Genomic DNA, 16,015 nt, shown 5'->3' with positions numbered 1-16,015 from the left:
TTTCATCAAACAACCAATCAATCACTGCAGCAGTTTAAACATTTATAGAAAAAGGAGATGAAAGGCTAAAAATGATTAATTAGTAAATGCTGTTATCTTTTCTTGTACCTTGAAACACAATTCATGGCCTGTGCCCATTTGCGGACACTGGCAAAACAAAGGATAAAATGATCAGTGAGCTCCCATTCTCATTGGCGTCCAACTAATTTAGTTTGATTTAGTTAAAATGCTGTTCACTTTCTGACTTTCTTGTACTGCGGCCAGTCCCTTAACATGGACAGAAGGCAAATTCCACGGGGGTTCACATTAATAGCAGGAGAGTTACATAACAGTAAAACAGCACATTTCTGTGTGGGCGTAAATCAATTCCCAGTTCCTTCCACAATTATAAAGCTGCTGTTTGCTCCTTTCCAAACAGAATTTATTCTCAAATGAAAATGGTGCACGTTGTCAGGAATGGTGTTCTTATGACACACGTAGCTCTAATGTGATTTTGCAGCACCTAGCCACAGCATTGCATTCTGATTTATTCTGTCTCATCTGAGACTACAGGAATAATCGGCCTGTATTACACTGTGGGATGCGATCAAGGCTTGCAGTCCGTAAGCTTCATTAAGTTTGCACTGTAATATCCTGGGCGCTCGATCGGTTAAAGGGCATCTACAGTGGTCCATCATTAGCGATGAAGGATTAGTCGTGCCCCACAGGAAAACAAGCGTCACTGCTTCACATCACATAAAGAAAGCTCTCCTCTTTCCCCTTTTATTTTTCTATGACATGAGTTTCCTGAGTTAGCGTGACTGTTGCATATTTCGGTCACTGAAGAAAGGTTGGATTGACATTTCCAGTGATGGCATGATCTCAGTCAGTCAGAGATACAATGCAGAGAAGCGTGAATTGATTTAGGATAGGTAAGAAAGGGAAGTTGAATATGGTCAATCTGACATTTATATGCTTATCTCTCTGTGTTCTTCTAAGGCAAAGAATAATTCAGAAGGTGTGACAAGGAAACATAAAAGAACTAGAGAAGGCTTAACTACCTATCCCATCCCCTCAGTCCAGGATGTGTGGGAAAGACATATGTGGCAAGAAGGACACTTCACCTTGGCTTCAGTATCGAACATGTAGACACTGAGGGCTAGACCCAATCTCGTTTTCCATGCCGATTTCCATTCAATTTGGGAAGTGGATAGGAAAGATTAAAAGCTTACACGTTTCATCATTTACTGATGAGCAGCTAATCAACAAAAATGACTCCCACATCATTCCCTGCCAGCATAAAACAAACCCAGACAGAGCACTTTCCCCTCATAGCTGAGGATTACCCAGGCTGGTGGAGCTTTTGCGAGAATGCAATTATGATAAATTACCAGAGTGTTACATCAGCAAGCCATATGGTTTTAAAAATAACTTGATCAGAATATTACTAAGAAAAGCCGCTTGTTTATAAAACTCCATTTGAAAAGTCTAGAGTTGTGTAAATAAATGTTTTCCTCCACACCAATAATTCATGTAACAACAGATTTAAAGATCTAAAAATAACAAATCTACAGCAGCTTGACAGGAGAATAGTAACATTGTATATTTAACACACAATGCAGAAGTGTTTAATAACCAAATGCTCCAATATATATCAGCTCTAAAATATGGTCCATTTTAAATAGGACATTTCTTTTCCATGTATGAAAAGTAAGTTTGTCTCAGGTTTTACATGATAAATGTCAGTTGCTGTAAAATCGAAAGCCAGTATTAATTTTATCTGTGGATCGGACCTTTTTTTAGTGTTTGGTGATTCAGATAGGCCTTGAATGTCCTGCAGCAGAAAGCAGAGTTAGCTCATTCTGAATCACTGAAAATACATCTTACTTTCCATGCTTGCAGTATATAATGTCACTATGATTTAGTTTCATTAAATGCATGCCATAACACCAAAGGTATTTCCTAATATATTGAGATCTTACCACTAGCCAACGTATCCTACCTTTCTGAATTAACTGAATTTCACGCCAGTGCTGTTGAAATTATTTATATTGGCTCTTTTCACTTTTGAGAAATAATAACTTAAATAATAAAGTGTATGAACTGCCAATAATAAAAAATTAGGAGGACTGACTGATAACCTCTGAGGTTTATTTGACCATTGTCAGAAAGATTCAAGTCTTCTATAGCTGGATTAGATTAAGGTACAAACATCAATTCCACTTCTTTGCAGAAAATGTGAATAATTAACTAAGCATTGTTTTCAAGCCCTGCATCAAAAAGTCCCAAAAAGGGTCTGTTTACAGATTATATAAAGTTTAATACAGCAAAATACAATTTGTGTTCAAGAGGCACAGAAGAATCTGGGTCAGATATTATTTTTAAAAGGCTTTATCATATCTCATTACCCCCAAGCTCTCGATCCCAATACCAGCTGCTGCTGAGGGCTGGGAAATTCAAGCGCCTTTGGCAAGTTTCTCCCCACAACGGAGGCCTTATCTGTGAGTGCACCTTTCTTCTGATGAAGTCCGCGGGGGGTGGGACAGCGAGGAGATGTCTGTAGTTTTCCATTTTAATACCATAGTAAACACTGGCAATCAGTTAGACTGTATTGACCTATTCTGGAGACATATGAAGTTGCGAGCGAATTTCAGAAAACATTTCATCATGGTAGGACTTGTGTTGACAAGGGTCAATGACCACCAGCTGCTGAAGTTATGGAAACTAGTTCACGTGTGTGTTTGACAGCGATTTCAAGTGGACAGGCTGGACAGTCCTCAGTCATTGGAGGGGTTTCTGAAATTGTTTCCTCTGCAGCTGAAGTCCAAAGCTGTCACACCCCCAGTTTCCATTCATAAAATCAGCTATATGTTCAAAACAGGCAGAAAAGCAGTTTTGTTTTTTATTTTACACCGATAAATCCATGCCGAGCTTTAACCTCTTCTGGATAGGGCCCTAAATCTCAATTTCTGCCTGAAATTACATACCCAAATCTAGCTGCTTGTAGCTCAGGACCTGAAGCAAGGAAATGCTTATGCTTGATACCATTAATCAGAGCAAGATTACTGATCGTGAGTACTATATTTACTGTCAGACATGAATGTATCAAACCAGCTGCCTTGTAAAATGTGTTTTGTTGAAGTGCACTATCCTCAAAAGATAGCACTGTATTTTTTCGCCGACATAGCTACTATAAATCGGACACTGCAGTTAGATTACCAAGATTTTAAACTTTCTATGTCCATGCCCTGAAAAGTTGGCTGCAGTTTAGAACGCCATTCTAGTCACATAACACACATTGAGCCACTACTGTACTGGTACTGGGACAGTGCAGCATGAAAGGTATACAGTATACAGTATATAAGAGTATACAGTAGCACTTTGTGGCAGGTTGTATAAAACACCTTAAATATTGAATAACATCAACATTTCCCTTAATTAAATGTATTGACTTCAATGTTACCAATACAACCCAACTGTGCTTTTGGCTGACAGGGGCTTTAGATGGCTCAGTGAACACGCACAGAATAAAATGTCCCCACACATATAATTCTGGTTTGGTTCCAAGTCAGAACAGTATCGCAAATGGAAAAGTCATCATCTGAGCACTGTCATGACCCTCAGTGAGATATTTGGAGAAAAAGTTAGATGATCTTGGGTTTGATGAACAGCTGCTTTAAACTGATTTACAGGAATTCAACCTGGCTGGGCTGCCAGTGTTTTATAAGGTGTGGCGATGGATTAGGGTTCAGCGGGATGTGACAAATATGGGACTCTACTGGCTCTTAGAGCATCAGCCTGCCTTGAGCTTGAATCTGACAGTATTAATAAGATATTAATCACTAGCAGGGTAATACAAGCATCTCACCTACTGCACTTAGATAAAGTTTGGAAAAGCCTGCGTCTTTTGGGAGGTCAGTTGGAGGTGAGGTTGATCAGGTTGATCACTGTGTTCTTAATGCAATTGTTTTTTCAGGGAAAGGGCTTTCTGGTCTAAAGGAATGTTTAACAGGGAGTCAGTATAGATTCCTCTGGGTTTGAGTTACAGGTTAGACCAGTGGTTGAACAGACTATGGACAGCCCAGGAAGGGTTTTACAGTTTAAACTATATTTTTAATCTATGTACTATTGAAAACAAGCATTGCAGCATTTGTGTGTCAAGAGTAAACATTAGCAGACTCTTAAAGATGTCCCTGACACTCACTGGCATGCACAATTCCTAGTGGATGAGGCCATAGTCCCAGCCTGGAGGTCTCTGTATGAGTCACTACGGCAGAAACGTGTTGGAGATTTGCAATGGAGAGTGTGGCATGCAGTTATGGCCACTAAATCCTTCTAGTAATACAACTTGGTGGTGTGGATAAGTGTTTTTTTAACAGATGAGAAACGATTTTTCATTGTTATCTGTTATGTGCCAGATTGCAGCATTTGTTGGGGTTTTAAAATAATTGTTCACAGGGTTGAAGGTAAAGTTTTCATATACAGTGTTTATATTTGGGGTTAAATATACTAGAAAACATAAGTATCGAGGACAGCTGGCTAATATTCTCTTAGGTCAGGCCAAGCTGGCTATATTAAAAAGCCGAAACAACCGGGAGAGGGGAGTGCTGAAAGGTGATGTGCTGCAAGTGTTTAAGGTCTTGGTTTCCTCTCAAAATAGACTGGCATTTGAATATTATAAACTAGTGTAACAACTGGGTATGTGTGAGAGGGTTTGGGGAGTACAGGAGGTGGTGTGCTCATTGAAGGAGGGGCTGTTGGAACTGAGAATATTTTGGGTAAGACTTAACTTTTCATTTAATTTTTAATATTGAAGGTAAATTTTTTAACTTGACATACCACACTACAAACATAATCTACTATGAGAATGATTAAGCCATTGGTGAGCATCTGCTAAATCTTACTGTAGCACATTTATTTAAATTGTATTAATTTATGTTTTACTCACATTAATAATTACATGTTATAAAATATGTTGTCATTTCACAAATATAGTTTCTTGGTGTTATTTGTCGCCAGTCCACTAGTTAAACTTTCAGTAGAAGTCTGTCATTTTCTCGCCAGAACCTCCTTTAAGAAACTCATTCTGGCAACAGAGGTTGGCTGCTATGCGTTTTTACATAAAGGAAAACATTTATTGAGAAGCCACATGTTGATGAGGAAATGTCCACATGTTGGTATGTCAGGGGCAACAAAAGAATTCCAGATTCACAGCAAGCAATGCACACCATTCATGCCAGGCGGTGCCAGTTTCTCATTATCCTCAATCATGTGCTTGGTAACAAAGGGCAAAGTGATAATTTCCTGTTCCACTTCTCCCCTTCCTCTCAGTCACCACCCATCACCTCAGCAGCAAGGAGGTGCCGTCGCAGGATCACGCCCCCCAGCTGCGTTATATTTCTCTGTTGATACATTCGCCCAGAGGTGACACAAACGCACATGATAACCACGCCACCCCAGGACTCCAATAGCGAGAATCTACCAGCCTTTATTGTAATTTCCATACATTTTGGAAATTTCGGACAAATAATCACACCGGAGAGGAGATCCTGCACAATGTTATCTTACTCTGGAAGTCTTCTTAACCGGGAAAACTAAAATTAAAAAACCTTGTTTTAAGTTCCTAAAGAGTTGGTAGAAATCAGAGCTGGGGAGAAGTTATTGAATCCCTGAATTCCACAAAAGTAAAAATAAATAAGTAAATATTTAAAAAGTAGCCCTCCTCCTGAAAATGTTAATAACTGAAGCTTGCTTACATAAAGAGTCATACATTCTCAAAATATAAAGTAATGTCCTCGTTTGAGTTTGACCTTGAGCTGGAACAAACACAACCAATGAAAGGTCTTCATTCACAGTTGTAAAAATAGAAAAGGCCTTTTTTTTTTTTAAATATAAGTACCTTTGACTATTTTTGGTTTGACCACTGGTCAATTCACAGGAACTCCATTTTAGTCAAATACTTTAGAATTCCCCCTTTCTAGCATACTGGACTGCAGACCAGATGAGTGTCAAAGTTTGTACCTGAAGCGCCGCTTTATGAAATCCACCATCACACCAAACATTCGTCAGCCATAAGAAAAAGCTTAAAAGGGTCATTAAGAGTCACGTTAAGACATTTCCCCAGTTAATCCAGTACCAAGAGTATGTGGAAAACCCTGGAGACATAGCCACCCACCAGGGGATAAAGAGGATTACTGACATTTCTATTAGTAAAGCTTACAAAAAACTTTCTAGATGTTTTTCTTTCATAACCAAATATGTGATATATGCACACTCAAGAGCTCTGTCAGAATGTCTTACAATAGTTAGGACTGCTAGTCCTTACGTGCACTTTAAATTTAAACTAATTTTACTGCAATAATATAATTCTAACATCCACTGCAACGTTGAAAGTTAATGCAAGTCTCCTTTAGACTAATTTTAGCCACACCACTTCACAAGCCTGCTTATATGTGCACCTCAAAAGAGTTTTCTTTCTTGCTGCATTGCTTTTGATATACTATTGTAATGCAAAATAAACACAGTAAGAATAATTTCAGATATTCAGTAAAGTATTCAATCTGAAGAAATAAACTGAGAATTTAAAACATTTTTAAATGTTGGAGTGTGACTGTCACTCAATCCAATCTTGCATTCCCTGGTAAGCCTTTGTGAAATCCTGTTTATTTTTCATTTTTTCATAAGGGCTAAATCTTTAATCCTTTTATATCAATTGTACTTTAGCTGTGGAAAAAATACATGACAGGATAACTAGGCTACACAGTAGTTTGCAAAAAGTAAACGATAATAGTATTCTGAAAGAACAAAAAACTGAAGCGTGCAGTTAATGATGTCAAAAGATTAATCAGCGAAGGCTGTGAATTCCAAGGAACTATATATTGAAAGACATATGATTGAATTAATATAGAGTAGTGTAAAAAAACTAATTAATAAAGACCTTAAAAGTCATGTAAGGTACCAGAGATGTAAAAAAACATTATCTGCTCTCAAATGTAAAGCTGATGTCACAAGACTGAATAATGTTGGCTTAAATTTTTCAAGAAATCGTGTTCACACTTCTGTAACAATACTTGCATTGTTCTAGACTAAATAAATCCTTCCAACCTCTTAATGGTTAACTCTCTCTCAATTAACTTTTCAATGACTGTATTATATATGGGCACCCCATTATGAAATAGAATTACATAACTGTACGTAGGCCTAACTGTTTCATTAGTCCCTATAATTAAACTTTCAAACGGCCTTTCAGGATAATGCAGAACAAGCAGAGTCAGATATTATCTTATCATACTACAGTAGCAGTGTTGTCACACCCATAATGCTTGAAATGCTGGTGTCAACAATTACTTTCAATTTCATGTAGTTCTCATACATTCAGTAAAATATGTGATCATGCCCCAAATATTGTTCACCTATTTTTGTCTATGAACCTTTCTCATCTTATTTTCTAATATACTTTTTGAATAAACATAAACATGTTTTTCCTTTTCATTGTAACCAACAAGATGTACACAAAATTACTAAAAATTAACATAAGGCTTGTGAAATAGAGTAGTCAAGTCGTAAATATTTTGCCTGTACACCTTGTCACAAAGCTATTGCAAAACAAAATTAAGCAATACAATGTCACACTAAACGATTGATGTGTCAATAAATAAACAGAAGAAAAAGGTCAGCACGTGACTGGTCAGATAAGGTGGTGAAGTGATTCCAAGACACAGTTAATGAAAAATGAATCCACTGTCCTGAAAATATATTAGAGCCATGTGAGGATTCATTAAGATTCACAAACACCTGCAGTTTATGGACCTAATTATGAATACCTCTGATCAGATATGTCTATAAACAACTGGCTCCAAAATGGTTTACAGTTAAGTTAAGCTATCAGGCACACAGGCAAACCTCAGCACATTTAATACTACCCTGGCTGCTGTTAATCACATAGACAAGAGGCCTTCCAAGTGTGCGACATGTAGTATATGAAGTCCTCTATATTCAGTATTTTTGTAACCTGTTACAAAACAGCATATTAATCCCCTGAATTCACCCCCACTTTAAATCATTATTATTATGATTTATTACTTTTGTCCCACTTTTGGCCAGTCATCTTGAAATTGCAATTTTCAAATGGCTGGTTTCAGAAGGATTCCGTCACTATTCTTCTGTCAGATTAACTGCTTGGATTGATGTGTTTAATGAGTCAATGGCCTGGGGACATGTGTGCCATATTGCTCTCAGCAGTGTAACAGTTCTGTCTGAGGTAAGGGCTACTCTCTAAAGAGGTATGCAAAAAACCTTGATTTTAGGCTAAAAGCTAATTAACCTTGTCCTTAACTTAGATTTTCAAAAAGCTTTTGATAAGGTTCCACACCAAAGGCTGATCCTCAAATTGGATGCTGTAGGCATTCAGGGTAATGTCAGTAGATGGATTATGAACTGGTTGATGTCTAGGAAACAGAGGCTGTCGATTAGAGGAGTTGCTTCTAACTGGAGTGAGGTTGTTAGTGGAGTTCCACAGTACTAGGGCCTTTGCTTTTTTCTAATCCTAGATTAATGATTTGGATAGTTCGCTAACTTGTCAAATTTGCAAGATGATATTAAAATAGGTGGCTCAGCAGATACAATCTCGGCAGCACAGGTTATTCAAAGGGACTAATATTCAGTTGTGGGCCGACACCTGGCAGATGAAATTCAATGTGAACAAGTGCAAGGTAATACATGCAGGTAACAAAAATGTCCACTTTAATTACACTATGGGAGGAATAGAACTGGAAGACCTAGGAGTCTATATGGACGCCTCACTTTCTCCAGCCAAACAATGTGGGGAAGCAATAAAAAAGGCAAACAGAATGCTAGGGTATATTGTCAAAAGTGTAGAATTGAGAACAAGGGCAGTAATGTTCAGACTGTACAACGCGCTAATTAGACCTCATCTGCAATACTGTGTACAGTTCTGGGCTCCACACTTCATGTTGTAAGTTGCCCTGGATAAGGGCGTCTGCCAAGAAATAAAAATAATAATAATAATAATAATAATAATAATAATAATAATAATAATAATAATAATGAAAGATATCGCTGCTCTAGAGGCAGTTCAGAGGAGAGCAACCAGACTTATTCCAGGTCTGAAGGGAAAGTCCTACTGAGAGACTGAGGGAACTGAACCTTTTCACCCCGGAACAGAGGAGACTACGTGGGGACTTGATTCAAGTCTTCAAAATCATGAAAGGCATCGACCACATCAGAGGAGCTTTTCCAGATCAGCAGGGACACACGCACCCGGGGACACAAATGGAAATTGGGCTTCAAGGCATTCAAGATGGAAAACAGGAGATACTTCTTCACACAGAGAGTAGTCACAATCTGGAACAAACTCCCCAGCAATGTGGTTGAAGCTGACAATTTGGGAACATTTAAAATCAGACTGGATAGGATCCTTGGATCACTTAGTTATTAATGGACACCAAACGAGAACGATGGGTCGAATGGCCTCCTCTCATGTGTAAACTTTCTTATGTTCTTAAAGTTAGAGGTACATTTTATAAAACTCAATGGTTACCCCAAATGGGTCTGTTCCCCATTGCATTGATGTTTATCTTATTTGCTGATGAGAAAATGTCTTCTTATGCAATATACACTCACCTAAAGGATTATTAGGAACACCTGTTCAATTTCTCATTAATGCAATTATCTAACCAACCAATCACATGGCAGTTGCTTCAATGCATTTAGGGGTGTGGTCCTGGTCAAGACAATCTCCTGAACTCCAAACTGAATGTCTGAATGGGAAAGAAAGGTGATTTAAGCAATTTTGAGCGTGGCATGGTTGTTGGTGCCAGACGGGCCGGTCTGAGTATTTCACAATCTGCTCAGTTACTGGGATTTTCACGCACAACGTGTGAAAAGGGAAAAACATCCAGTATGCGGCAGTCCTGTGGGCGAAAATGCCTTGTTGATGCTAGAGGTCAGAGGAGAATGGGCCGACTGATTCAAGCTGATAGAAGAGCAACTTTGACTGAAATAACCACTAGTTACAACCGAGGTATGCAGCAAAGCATTTGTGAAGCCACAACACGTACAACCTTGAGGCGGATGGGCTACAACAGCAGAAGACCCCACCGGGTACCACTCATCTCCACTACAAATAGGAAAAAGACGCTACAATTTGCACAAGCTCACCAAAATTGGACAGTTGAAGACTGGAAAAATGTTGCCTGGTCTGATGAGTCTCGATTTCTGTTGAGACATTCAGATGGTAGAGTCAGAATTTGGCATAAACGGAATGAGAACATGGATCCATCATGCCTTGTTACCACTGTGCAGGCTGGTGGTGGTGGTGTAATGGTGTGGGGGATGTTTTCTTGGCACACTTTAGGCCCCTTAGTGCCAATTGGGCATCGTTTAAATGCCACGGCCTACCTGAGCATTGTTTCTGACCATGTCCATCCCTTTATGACCACCATGTACCCATCCTCTGATGGCTACTTCCAGCAGGATAATGCACCATGTCACAAAGGTCGAATCATTTCAAATTGGTTTCTTGAACATGACAATGAGTTCACTGTACTAAACTGGCCCCCACAGTCACCAGATCTCAACCCAATAGAGCATCTTTGGGATGTGGTGGAACGGGAGCTTCGTGCCCTGGATGTGCATCCCACAAATCTCCATCAACTGCAAGATGCTATCCTATCAATATGGGCCAACATTTCTAAAGAATGCTTTCAGCACCTTGTTGAATCAATGCCACGTAGAATTAAGGCAGTTCTGAAGGCGAAAGGGGGTCAAACACAGTATTAGTATGGTGTTCCTAATAATCCTTTAGGTGAGTGTATAACTGGATAACTATTTTGCTTCCGAACCAATAAAGACTTGCATTACTTTTTTTAAAACACTTTACTTTAATAAAAACCTTCATACAAAATAATATTGTGGTAGGAGTTTGTTATCCATTTTTAGTCAAAGAACAAATAACTCCTTTTTTAAAAAGGTTTTCAAGTACGTCTAAATGGTAGACATGAAATTCACACGCCACACATAGGTTGAACCTCTGATTGTTGCCTAAGAGATTAAAAAATTTCCCACGGTGCAACGAAAAATAAATATTAATTAAGATGGAAGTCAATCATTCTCTCATAATCTGTATTACTCAGTATGTTGTGTTACAAAATTATTGCCCGATATGTCATTTTAAGTCTATCCAGTGTCTAAAATGTTTGATAGTGAGTTCTCTGCCATCAAACTGTAATTTATCTGTCATACTACTACACATTACAGCATTTATGGGCAGGACCACAGGTTAAATTATACGGCAGCTCAGTGAAAAGCCTTTGATGTGTCAGGGTGATTTGTCCAGCTGAGGTGCTATTTACAGTTTGGTGTGAAGCACGAGTGGCAGAAGGACCGGCACGGTGCTCCTTCTGGGATTGGGGGGGTTGGTGGAGGTAGGTGGAGGGTGTTCAATCGACTATAAGCCCCCTTGATGAAAAGAGGAGCTAAGGGGAAAATCAGCAGTTTTCATTTCTGAAACTCCACATTCCTACTCTTGTCTTTAAAGGGGTTTAATACAACTCCCCTCAGTAGGGGAGCAGTAAGAAACTAAAAAGCCCGCGCAGTGAGGAGTGGTAGAATATGCCTGTTGCTCATACATACTGCCTTTTCCAGTCCCAAGCATGTTAGCAAAGTTCGGCATATTTTTGGCAATACACTGAAGACTGCACCAGAGCCATCACAATTTACAGGAAATTAATCTAAATTTAACCCCACTATCTTTACTAATAATCAGAAAATATACATATAATTTATTTTCTTAAAAATAACAAATCCATTGTGATTATTGTAGTCTATGGTTGGCAAAGGTACACACTCCTATTTATAAATAAATACATAAAGAAATGTGTAAAAATCACTGTCCAACATTTTACTAATCTGTAAGCACAGCTCATTATTAATGACAGTATATTTAATTAAATGATATCACATGACTCAGAGTTGAAGGAACACGTGTCCTCTGTGACACTGTCACTCCACAGTAAATCCAAACCAAACACTGGAGCAAAAAGCACATGCCCTCTTGAATCAGTGTATTTTACATCAAAAAGTAAATGTAAGACAACATTGATTATTACACATACCTGCCTCCCACCTTCATGTTGTCAAGGAGTAAATAAACAAAATATGCATAAAGACAAAGGTGCAAAGTGATGCATCTTTAAGGAGACTGGGGTGCTGTCATTCTCTGATGTATGATGTATGACCTCTTTAGCTTTAGGTAATGTATGTATTACTTTACAGAGGTAAATTGCTAATCCTCATATTAAGTTACTGTTGGCAACTACCATAATATATTTACAACAGTACATTAAAGTGGTTAAGATATCGATGTTAATGGTATACAGTATAACACACTGAATACATTGAATTCCCTGGTACAATTAAAGTTTTGAATTACAATGTGGCGTTACCGAACAACGGTATTGGATCAGGATGGCACTTTTAAAATGGCATGGCATCTTTAATACTGTTTATACATGTCTTATATTTGCAGGGGTGATGCACTGTGACATTTATTTCAGACACATGAATACCCAGGCAATTTCATATAAAACTAAGGTTTGGCGGATCCTATGAGAGCAGCCTAACTCGGGGGTCGCTCCTCCAGGGTGCACAGCGGCGGTTTAGCGCAATGATACCGCCGCCCGTCCTGACGCGTCACTGCTCCGGGCGCCTGATTTATGCCCTTCTGCTCCATACATGGTTGTTATAAGGCATGGGCGCTGAACACCGGTGATGCCCTCACACATATGGCGAAAAAGCTATGAGTAGAGGCTATTTCTGGAGTGATTTCCAGCCCCCGTTTGCGGGAGGAGGGGACCGGACCGCAGCCATTGAAACGGCCACGTCGAGCCCATTCATTCCCGGCGGATCGGGTTTCTCCGGGAGGCCGGTGGACAGACACATGTGCGGACGCAGCCGGGCATCAAATAAAGGCTGCAGTGTTCATATCTCATAATACTCACAATGTGGTCATGGCATGGACGCCACCAGAAAAATGCCACGAATTTCGAAAGCTGGTACTTCAGTCCCAAGAACCATGAGAGTGAGTATGAAACTGAACTGAATGTATGAACTACAAAGGGACTGTGAGGCAAAGTTGTACTAAATCAACAGTCGAAATAAAGCAATGCAAATAAGTTACACGTATTAAAAACTATGAAATATTAAAAAGCAGCCACGCAAAACTGCTGTGCAAGAAACGCGGTGGGTCATGCATTCGACACAAACTATGTGCTGCACCTGGGTTAGTTTATATGTATTTATTTATGTATATGTACAGTATACAAAGACGTTAAAATTACATTAAGAGACCCTAACAGGCAAATGCCAATTTACATAATATGTAACATAGGATACTACAAGTGCAAGTATAAATAATCCTTGTAAATTGTAACAAAGGAGCCCAAGAAGACTACTTAGAAATGACTTCAATTCGATATAATTTGATCAGAAATAGCAACACTGGGATTGGTTTCCTGACAGAAGTGTAAAATAACATTATTTTTCACAGAAATATCTTAAAATATTATACAGGGAGACATGTCAACCATATGCCAAGGATTGAGCACATGGTGCCATTTGTGCCCATGGCTGTGCCGTGACACTAGACAAACCCATTTCGAAAGACGGGATTTGGGGGCATAAATGCACCTCCATTGAACACTGCAAAGTTCAAACTTTACCAAGAAAACTCAAAGCAAGGCAGCCTGGTGTGTGGTCGTGGGCTCCTAGCTGCCAATCTCTTTTTCCATTTGATTAAGGATTAATTTAATCTGGATCATCAAGGTTTTCGACGTTGGCAATTTTTCTGGGATAAACATTGTTCATGCATTCATTACTGTATGTTTGGGTAACAACATGATGTAACAACTACAATGTAGCACAGAGAATAATACAATGCTTCAGATGTGTTGTTGCAGTTCATCTTAGTTTAAAGCAGTGGTGATTGTTACAGATTAAGTACCTTTCCTGTTTGAGAAAGTGTACACTTGAGCTTGTATAGTAATAATACTACTACTACTAATAATAATAATAATAACAACAGCACCAACAATAATAATAATGTACAAATAGTGCTCCAACTTTAAACCATTAATGATATACTCTTACCAGTGTACAGAGAAAAGCTTGCCACGCTGGATGTCAATAATTCCTGGATTGTGATTTTTTGCGCTTTTTTCTTCTTTTAAGGATTGTCCTCTCTGGGGACCAACCGGCACTTTGCGCGATTTACGGGGTTGTTAAATCGCTTCCAGTTCAAGCAGCCCTTCAGAGCCGATAGCTGTCCTTTGTAGATGCAATGTAGTGTGTTGGAAAGGGGGCTTCAGCAGTAAAAAGTAGGGGTCGTGTTCCGCCTCCACGCCGGGTCTCCAATCACCGGTCTCGGTTCCAGTGCGCCACCCCGCCCGCCGACGGACAAACCGGGGGGGGTCAGTCTGGGAGAGCGCGACCGCATGGACCCTGCAAGTGTATTTAAAGACACACATTGCTGACTTTATGTGCACATTGCTTGGTTAAGAGCCTGTTTCGTTGAAGATGTGGATTTTGACGCCTTCATTTGGTAGCTTGTGTTTAACATGCAATTGGTTAGATTTTCAAAGTAGGAGTTATTTAATACACAGTAGTTGTACGCAGGCGTTGCTGTGCATGGGTTGTATTGCTCTGGTCTACTGAAGTTCTGGATAGTGAGTGGTAGTTATTCATCTATTCCAGACTATATTTAAAGTATTAAATCATATGTAGGAAACACAACAACATAATAACATGCAATCGTATCCCATATTTGGCGCAACCCTTTTACACGTGAATATTGAATTCATGGGAGTTTTCAAACAACTATGCCATATTAATCTTATATCTTATACAATCAATTTTCTGGAAGTGTGCATGCAGAAAGAAGAGAGGGAAAACAACACGAACAAATTCAAAAACAGAGCATTTGTGTACTTATGATCCCAAACGGTTGAAATGGAGGATTCCGCATGCATGCAGTCGGGAAAGAATAACATTCATCCCTAATTGCATATGCATTTATTTAATTCGTTTAGGTATTGTGGAATAATTCACTTGCCAGATTATTCACATTAACATTCCGTTAAAGGCAGGAGAAACAGCCAGCCGCTTGAAATGTCCCTTTTTGAATAAAGCAGACATGAAGATGCTGCAGGGAATGTGCATTTCCACCATTCATCCTACAGGCTGTAATGCTCAAGATTAAGTTTTCTGGGTCAGTTGTAGCCTATAGTACACGAACAGTGACACATAACAACAGGACTGTAAAATCACGTGGCGCTGGGGACATCATTCAGGAGAACACTGCAGTTATGGCAGGGTTTTATTTCTGTTTACTGTACACAGACACTCCTATGTACATGCTATAAACACTTCCACACTGCCAACTCAGGAGGCAGTCGCCCATTACTGCCCAAATTTAACCTGAGCATCCACTGGACACTTGGTTATCAGACACAGTGCCATAGTGTGTTATAGGTCTGTTTCTTAGCCCAGTTGTTGCCATAGAAAAAAACATTGATTTATATCAGTACATCCCTCAAGGGAGCAGACAGGGTCCAATTCCAGTGTCCATACAGACCCTCATGCAAATCATCTGGGTTGGGTTCCTACAGTGTGCCAAGAGCCACATTACCATCAATATATTCATGCTATTAAGACACAATACAAACACCTACCACACCAACAAGAAAATTGGATTAATCACTATAGTTTAAAACAATTATGGGTATGGGTTATATATATACATCTGTATGGGTAATAAGAAATTAGGTTTGGAAACATAACCTTTTTAAATTTGTTTTCTGTTTCTGTGTTTAATAATAACAAACAAACTTAAAGCCATTTTTCCTTTTCATCTCTCCTGGGGAAACTCCCCCTTGAGATAGACGGGGAGCCAAGTGACAAATAATTCACAGATACTCTCAATCACAGACTTCCCTTTAACCTCTTGATGCAATATAAAGAA

General features: G+C 39.1%; 1 protein-coding gene across 1 annotated transcript in view; it reads right to left on the bottom strand.

The window, feature by feature from the left end:
- Nucleotides 1-14,350, bottom strand: part of slc38a3b (solute carrier family 38 member 3b) — a 44,184-nt gene extending 29,834 nt beyond the window's left edge. The window contains exon 1 of the mRNA XM_066698123.1: nt 14,146-14,350. The gene's annotated coding sequence lies outside the window, so the exon portion shown is untranslated. The remainder of the gene's footprint in view (nt 1-14,145) is intronic.
- Nucleotides 14,351-16,015: the final 1,665 nt, after the last annotated feature.

Source organism: Amia ocellicauda, chromosome 3 (assembly GCF_036373705.1).
Source record: "Amia ocellicauda isolate fAmiCal2 chromosome 3, fAmiCal2.hap1, whole genome shotgun sequence".
In the NCBI taxonomy this organism is placed as follows: domain Eukaryota; kingdom Metazoa; phylum Chordata; class Actinopteri; order Amiiformes; family Amiidae; genus Amia; species Amia ocellicauda.
This window is presented reverse-complemented; position numbering and strand designations above follow the sequence as displayed.